Source organism: Lactuca sativa, chromosome 1, assembly GCF_002870075.4.
Source record: "Lactuca sativa cultivar Salinas chromosome 1, Lsat_Salinas_v11, whole genome shotgun sequence".
NCBI lineage: Eukaryota > Viridiplantae > Streptophyta > Magnoliopsida > Asterales > Asteraceae > Lactuca > Lactuca sativa.
Window position 1 is genome coordinate 223,285,768 of NC_056623.2, and position 9,301 is coordinate 223,295,068.

Below are 9,301 nucleotides of genomic sequence, written 5' to 3' on the forward strand. Positions count from 1 at the left end.
TAAGACAAAGTTAGTTTATACTTATTTGCGAGTCGTATAACCATGCTTGATATGACCGAGAGACCTTTACAACGTTCTTCAGGAGTTAAGATAAATGACATTTGTTCACCCTTGGCATGCCTGCCTAACTGTAGCTAGCAGTTCAGGTGTGGGATTCTCAGTCCCGAATAGACCTATTCACAAATCTCACGCTCTCCCTCCAGGAGATTCTGGTTATAATAAAAGGATTTATCCTTGTAGACCTAAGGGTACAATATTGAAGTAGAGCCTAAAAATTCTATATAATCTAGTTTACATGCTTGAGACATTATAAAAAATAATTATCCTTGTATAAATGTACTTTATACTCTTGAGAAAATATATAACATAAACTAAATCTGCCATAGTTTATACATATTCATCCATGAAATCTGATTTGGTAGAAACTGCCTAGAGGGTTATGCCAAGCTCTACCCATTATAGTTTATTAGAGTTGATATGGAAAATGCTATGTAAAAACCTTTCTGAAGTTATGAAGTTAGATTTCCAAATTAAAAGTTTCCCTTATGCTCAACATATTACAAAAAGGGATAAAATATGTGAATATGTTACTAAACATGGAAATCGTTGGACTGTAGTAATAATGTTAAAACTTAATAAAATACTTTGAGTTTGACTTGTATTCCTGTTAAAAACATTAAAAACACGGAAAATGTAGGGGTATTAACTCACCGTTTGATGTGTGATTCGAATGTAAAATCGTTAGGGATATTGAGTGTCAAGTGCAGCCTCGAGCACAAACGGACCCTATTTAACATATTAAGATACATATGTGGATATAATTAGTGTATAATACAACTAATCATGATAAGTGACACCCCACAAGACTAGTAAACACTTGGGACAAGTGTTACAATCACATATGATTGTATGAAGGGAGTGTAAGGCCAAACAAAAGAGTGTGTGGTCAGAGTGTACGGTCAGAGTGTGTGGTCACCGAGAAGGTGTGCGGCTATACCCCTTCATGATAATGCTAAAGTGGTCGACTTTGAAGTGAATCCAGGCTCAAATCATGAAGTCTTTCAAGTATAGCAAGCTAAAAGGATGGAATACTTACGTTTTTGAAGCCTTAGAAGTGTATGTGGGTGATACAAGTAGAGAGAGAGAGAGAGGTGTGTGAGGTTGAGGATATGGGAAATGAAGTGAAAATGAGCCTCATCTATATATAGATAATGGTTGTGCGGCCACACACTCATGTGTGCAGCCACACACTCGGGTGTGCGGCCACCTACTCATGTGTGCGGCCACACACTTGTGAGTGTGTGGCTGCACACCCCTCTTGATGGAGTGTTTGGCCTTTTTGCAACCCTAAATCTTAAGCCAACCCATCCCTAATTCAAACTTTGGTTGTACAAGGCTTTAGATCATCCAAACAAGCTCAAAACAATACTAAAAGGTAGCTTAAACGAGTTTAACATTGATAGTATTGAATAGTTGAACAAGGTAGAAGTTCCGGGGTGTCACATAATCCCTTCATTAAAGAGAATTTTGTCCCAAAATTCTAAATCGATACAATTATGGACTAGGGAAAAGATGTGGATATTTCTGTTTCATCTGGTCCTCGCACTCCAAGTGAATTAGGGTCCCCTCTTGACATTCCAGCAAACCTTCACATCGGGATGCGACTTTGTTTTGTCTGCTTGACTTCCCTATCCATTATTTCGACTGGTTCTTCCAGAAAATTGAGGTTCTCGTTGATCTTGATCTCTTCAATAGGGATCACAAGTGTTTCAATAGATAAATATGTCTTAAGAGTTGACACATGGAAGAGGAGATGAACGTTACTCAGCTCATGGGGTAACCGGAGTTTGTATGCTAAAGAGCCGATCCTAGTGAAGATCTTGAATGGCCCAATGTATCTTGGATTTAGCTTTCCACGCTTACCAAAGCGTATTATGCCTTTCCAGGGTGAGACCTTCAACATGACACGGTCACCAACATGGAACTCGAATGGTTTTCGTCTTCTATCAGCGTAGCTCTTTTGTCTATCTCTGGAGGGTTTTAGTTTTTCTCGGATCTGCATAATCTTCTTGGTGGTTTCTCGAATGATTTATGGGCCGATGAGAGTGCTATCGGGGACTTAACCCTTAGCTAACTGCGTGTTCCCCACCTCAGCCCAACACAGAAGGGATACGCACTTACGACCATAGTGGGCTTCGAACGGCGCAACCTTGATATTTGTATGGTAGCTGTTGTTGTAAGAAAACTCAACTAAGGGCTAATGGGTGTCCCATGACTTGTCGAAATCAATAACGTATGCTCTCAACATGTCTTCGAGGGTTTGAATGGTTCTCTTAATCTTCCCGTCGGTTTGTGGATGATAAGCTATACTCATATCCATCTTAGTTTCAAGAGCCTTCTGCAGCGATTGCCAAAATATCGAGGTGAACCTGCTATCTCGGTCGGAAATAATGGATACAGGTACCCATGAAGGCAAACTATTTCTCGAATGTAGATCCGCGTGAGTCTCTCCATCTTGAAGTTTTCTTTGATCGGCAGGAAGTGGGCGGATTTAGTCAACCGATCGACAATTACCCAGATGGCGTCGTGCCCACTCGAAGATCTGGGTAACTTGGTGACAAAATCCATGGCAATCCTTTCCCACTTCCACTCAGGTATTTCTGGCTGCTGAAGCAAACCTGAGGGCTTTTGATATTCTACTTTTACCTTGGCGCAAGTGAAACACTTGCCCATGAAGTTAGCAATTTCTGCATTCATGTTCGGCCACCAATAAAGTTGTTTGAGATCCAGATACATTTTATCCGAACCTAGGTGAATGGAGTATCTTGTCTTGTGAGCTTCGTTCATGACAACCTCTCTATAGCCACCATATTTCGGGGTCCAGATACGGTCCATGAAATAGTACACTCCGTCTCCCTTGACCTATAAGTTCTTTTCCATTCCTCTCAAGGCTTCATCCGACATGTTCTTTTGGTTTTAAGGCTTCCAGCTGAGCCTCTCGGATTTGTGTGAATAATCGGGAATGGATGGTCATCGTCAATGCCTTCACTCTATGACCTGAATACTCCTTGCGGCTGAGGGAATTTGCTACCATATTGGCCTGGCCGGGATGGTAGCGTATTTCACACTCGTAGTCACTGAGTAGTTCTACCCATGGTTGTTGTCTCATGTTTAACTCCTTCTGATCAAAGACATGATGCAAGCTCTTATGGTCGGTGAAGATAGTGCACCTAGTTCCGTAGAGATAGTTCCTCCAGATCTTTAATATAAAGACCACTGCTCCCAACTCTAGATCGTGAGTTGTGTAATTGACTTCGTGTGTTTTCAACTGCCTCAAGGCATAGGCGATAACCTTTCCCCGCTGCATGAGCACACGACCTAGGCCCTGTGTAACGACCCAATTTTTCATGTCCAAAAATTTCATTTTTAATTAAACACTTTGCGAAACGTTGAAAATAAACAACATTCGATCATGTCATTTCTTAAAACATATTTCGTGTATGAAAACCAAATCATGAAATCAACCATAGTGTTAGAGTACAAATCCCAGAATAATCTCATAGTGCGGAAAACGAGACGTGTCTATGAAATGCCGCTACCGTGCCAGCTCTTTCCCCTTCGCTGAAGAGGTACCTGAAACCAAAACTATAAACTGTAAGCACGAAGCATAGTGTAACAACCCGTCATTTCAGGTCATTGAAAATCGAGTCTTGTAACCTCTTTGAAAAAAGTAATTAGAATATCATTGAAAAATGAAGTATTCAAAGGCTCTGTTTGGAGTACGCTATGTAGTAGATATCGTCTTAAGGTTTCCAAGCATATAAAGAACATTAAAATCCGAGTTATAACGAAGAAGTTATGACCATTCTAAGTTTTCCGACAAAAAACCGGCAATACGAAGTTACGTAAAAACGCAAAGTTTCAATAAAATACTTTTTGACCTTAGGTGTCTAAATAAAAGTCATAGATATCGTTAAACTACAAACGCACATAAAAAGAACGCCCAAAACGGACATCTTATGAAAAAGTTATGAATTATTAACGAATTTTCTTACCCCGACCTTTTAAAAAAAAATAATAAAAAATAATTTCGGAATTTGCCGATGGAATCTAAACGAAAGTTGTAGATCTTAGTCCCACCTATGCGTGGATATAAAGAACGTCGAAAACAGAGTTCGTATGAAGGAGATATGAATTTTAGAAGTTTATTTAGAATAAATATAAATTTAAATATAAACTCTTAGTATTATCCGAAGAGGAGTCAGCAGATAGGACCGAGGTACGCCCTGCGTACCCTCGTACGCCCTGCGTACTCAAATCAAGGGCGCCGGTTTGTCCACGTCGCCCCTACTCCTCTATGCCCTCCCATCCGAAGTACGTAAGCGATGACGCCCCAGTACGCCCCGCGTACCCTCGTACGCCCAGCGTACCGAGGCGGTTCAGCACCCCTATAAAATGAATGCGAGGGTTCCGGGGAAACTTGCTCATTTTCTCTCGTTTTTATTGAGTTTTGCCTCGTTTTCCGTGCAATAATTATCCCAAAGCCCCGGTTCCCATACTCGAGCCCCGAAGGAAGTTTTACGCTCCCGAGATTCCCGAGATTCCCAAGAATCCCGAGAAAATCCGCTTTTTCAAGTCAAAGTTCTGCTCGGTTTTCGTCACACCTTCTTCAATCTATTAGGTGAGTTCATACCCCTACAACCACACTTTAAATGCTTTTTAAACACTTTTAAGGGGGGGGGGGGGAATACAAGTAAACACACAACTAAAATCGTGTGAAACATCGATCTTTTGCTATACTTTTGATAGTGTTGTTTTAATTATCTTATGAAATCATCATCATGCAAAACACCTCACAACATAACTTTACCCTCTTGGGATACAATATGTTTTGATAAATAGAAATAATTTTTTATTTATACGTTTACATACAAATACATCTTATCAAGGGTAACATCCTTTAATAAATCATTTTATGCATTCAAAGAACTTATGATTTATGCTTTGTCAAACATTGTGAAAAAGGATAAACTTTGCATACAAAACTACTACTTTAATACAGACTTAGTTGAGAATCCGTGAGACGTGTACATCTTCAAATCATAACTTTTTGCTAAAAGGTACCGCTTCAAGTCCTGTCTATAACCAGAGTCTCCCGTTCGGAGAACGTGTCAAATGTGTATTGATCTATACGGGAAATCATGATCCCGCGCCCTGACTGTTAGCTACAGTCTGTCCTTTGGGGTGACAGTCTGTCATAACGCTATGACGCCTAAAGAACGTCGCTACAGGCATATTATGTTCAGTATGGTTATAAAACTCATCGGATATACAATTATTATGGTATTATGCTTTTATGAACAAGTAGTTACTAAAACTATCCTTCATCTAACAAGTGCGATCTTCGTATAGATTTATTTTGTAAAAGTATGCCACACCTTTTAAGCACGTCGGTTGCTTGCGATTTTCGGTCTTAGAGACTGCCAGTTACTTTAGGAAAATAAGGGATTTTCCCGCATCTAGAACAAACAACTTATAGGAAAATAAGAGATTTTCCTGGTGCAATTGTTTACAACTTATAACACAAACATTCATATGCATTTCGTACTTTTATAAGAAAATAAGGGTTTTCTTGGAAAACACAACAAATCATATCTCAACTATTAGGGAAAATATGGAATTTTCTGGATCTAATACATTCATTTTCAACACAACGAATCATAGCTCTTTTCATTTGAAAATGCCGCATTTTCTGGAAAATATACACAAACTTTCGAATGCCGTACATTTCTCAAAACACTAATTATGAACTCACCAACATAATAGTTGACACTTTCTCTTTGAAATAACTTGTATTCTCAGGGAACCGCTAGGAAGGTTTGGAAATCAACTTTTGGGGATTAAATGTGCTGACATTAATTACTTCTTTTGATAGATGTTTATGTATTTATCTTTTGAACATGTAACGAATACAATTATGTAACACTTTTTGGAAACCTTAATATATATGGTGGTGTGTACTTTCCTTTCTATGAACTATTATGATACTGAATATGACGTCCTCCGCCCCCGAACGTTTCCGCCGTTCTGGTTTGGGGGTGTGACAGATTGGTATCAGAGCATTGTTTATAGTGAATTAAGTATATCGAAACCATTTTTGGTATGCATGCAACTATAAACACAACTGGGCAAAAACACTCTGAGTAAGAGTCATACTTCTAAAATTAAATTCATTTAGTTTTTGTAAAGTAGGCATGCCTGCATTTCATATTAACAACAGGGTCAGTATCATAATTAAAACAATATAGAAGTATTATAAATAAATTGTGCAGTGCAGGTATGCCTTGGGACATGTAATCGGAACTGGGAAGAATATAGCCTGATCAACTATATTTGTCCGAGAGCCGACTAACGTATGCCAAGGAGTGTCTGCAATGGACAACAAATTTAAAACTTACCAAACGCATATCGTTAAAGAATACTAAGGGAGTATTCGAATACCTACAACCATTAAACTTAAGGGTAATTTCCATGTGCTATAGTTTATAGTCAATTCTTAACTATATTCTCGTATAGACTCAATGGCTGGATTCCATCAACCTGGTGACCCCTATTACCCCAACCAAGGTAATGAAGAAAGGATAGAGAATGATCCTGAAGTAGGAATACAAGAAGAACCAGACTCAGATCCCGAGGACAATAACCTACCCTTAACGGCTCTAATTCAAAATCCTAATTCTCGACCGGAATTTCATGGCTCGACGCCCCTTTGGGCAACTAACCTGAATAGGTGGAGCCGCGAACAAGATCAACCCCTTCCATTCAACTAACCTGAATAAGCGAGGGAGGTTCAGCAGACAGAGCCCTCCTTATATTGGTTCGTCGGATTTCTCGCATTGGTGAACAAGGACGGACGACCATCCATCGAACTGAGGAGAATGATGCGAACACTGGAGTCAACACAGTTCGCATCCGACAGTTAGAATTAGCTCGCGAGAGAATCGTAAATTGAAATGAAGCGTTGCAGAGAGAGATAACGGCAACTCAAACCGAAGTGATAGAACTTCGAGCAAGCCAAGCAAGACATGAACTACGTATGCTCGAGATGGAGCGTTAGTTGGCGGAATCTAAGGCCCATGTAGCCAACTCGCGTAACAAATAATAACCGTATAACTTCCAAAAATTTTGTAATAGCATAAGACCTCGGATAAAGTCCTTATTTTTCTTAACCTTGTGATCGGAGACCTTTAGATAGGTCAAAATTTTCCTAACTACAAAATGTAACGCACCATGTTTTATAATATATATGATGTACTTCCTTTATTAAACCCTTTGCATGCCCCTCCAATTCATGAGTTTATCTACTCTCCTGATGAGTCGAACTAAAAACCCTATTCAAGGATAAACCAAACTTCCGATATAACAAATCACTAATGCGCGACTTTCGAATCATTAAAACTTATAGTTTTTCTTGTTATTTCCTTATCAGAACAATGTCTCCTCGTAGATCAGCACCTAGAAACGCAACCCCAACACCACCTCCCCAATATGACCCCAACATAGTGCAATCTGCTATCACTGCGGCAGTAACAGCTGCACTGTCTCAAGCAAACTTTAGCAGCACAGCAAGGGCCAGAAATAATCAACTTACCAACGCAACCCCATTCCTATAATTGGACACCGCCACTTTGCAAGCTACAGTTATAGCCACCGTGGCAGCCATTATAGCGTACAATAACTCTGTCAACTCAAGCAGGGATGGAAACGATATCAAAATTCCTAATCAAAGAAACAATCGAAGCCACCTACCAGTAGCTGCCTATAAGAATACCGCAAGGTACGAACACAAGAACATGAAACGAAAACCCTGGAGCGAGAGGGGAGGCAAATCAACTCAAAGAAACGCTAGAAAGCAATCAACAAACTATACCCCTACACCCAAAAGGTCGTACAACGGCAACCAGCCTAAGTGCAACCGATGCAACTTTCATCATCACGGACCCTGCCGTGAAATGCATTGTGTTAGGTGCAATAGAAAGGGACACATCATCCGCTACTGCAGAGAACTAGCCCAACCAACTGCTCCAGCCACAAATGTAGGAGTAGACCGTGCTTGTTATGAGTGTGGAGTAACAGGACACTTCCGAAGGGACTGCCCGGAGTCAAACTTCATGAATGCTGGTGAAGGAGGCCGAGTATTCGCAATGGGCCAAGAGGAGGCTCTTGCAGACCCCACGGTTATTTTGGGTACATTTCTCCTCGATAACTTATTTTCATACATTCCATTTGATAGTAGGGACGCAGAGGAGTTCCGTGAGTCACAAGTTAAAAATCTACTCGAACAAGCACCCTAATCATTAATCAAAACTTTCATAGTAGTAATAATAGAGATAGACTAAAAAGAACTAAAAACACATATGTAGAATGCACTATCCCATTAGCGAACGTCTTACAATGCGAAGTACCGACATCGGCATTCGACGTGGTTTGTTGTGTCCCTACCCATACCAGTTCAATGTGTTATAAAAGACCCTTTCACTTTAACCATCGACTAATGAAACACGATCGATTCATAATGACAAACCCGGCACAAACCCCAATTGGTTTCTAGTTTCAAAACCCCGAAGTACTCATGTGAAGAATCTTTACAACCTTCCCGTAGTATCCCCCAACAGATCATTTAGAAATACCACGCATACAACAAGTCAAATCCAAGCTCAGAAACTAGTAGTGAATTCAACCATGAACTTCAAAACATAGCTGCCCTAATGCATCGAGTGAATATGCTAACATTTAGAAGAACATAAGTAAATAAACCCAAAACCACACGATCCCGATCAGTTGAAGTGATAGGCAGAGTAATGAAGGTCCGCTGAAACACGCACATTAGGATCTAGATTCATAAAGGAACAAGAGGAACAAATGGACCAGAAGCACTCACTCTGGAAATAATCAGCCAAGCAACGAAACCCCCATCCTCCATATCAATGCCGCTACATTACCAGCTGCAGTAGCAGCTGCTGTGACAACTTTCCTTACACACATCAACTCAGGCAACACAAGCAAGACCGACAAAGGAGTCGAGAGTTCCGATGGTAGTACCAAACCTGGAAACCAACAAATGGCAACAGTCATAGACTTGCGAAGCCATAAGACCGAAAGGAAGTGACGATATCGTGAAGCTCTAAAGGAGCGCAAGAGATCCCAAAGACTTGCCATGCCACAACAAGTGGCAACTCCTGCAGAACGCTTTAGGAAGCAATTTCCAAGGTGGGGTAATGAGGAAGGCACTCGTGTCCAC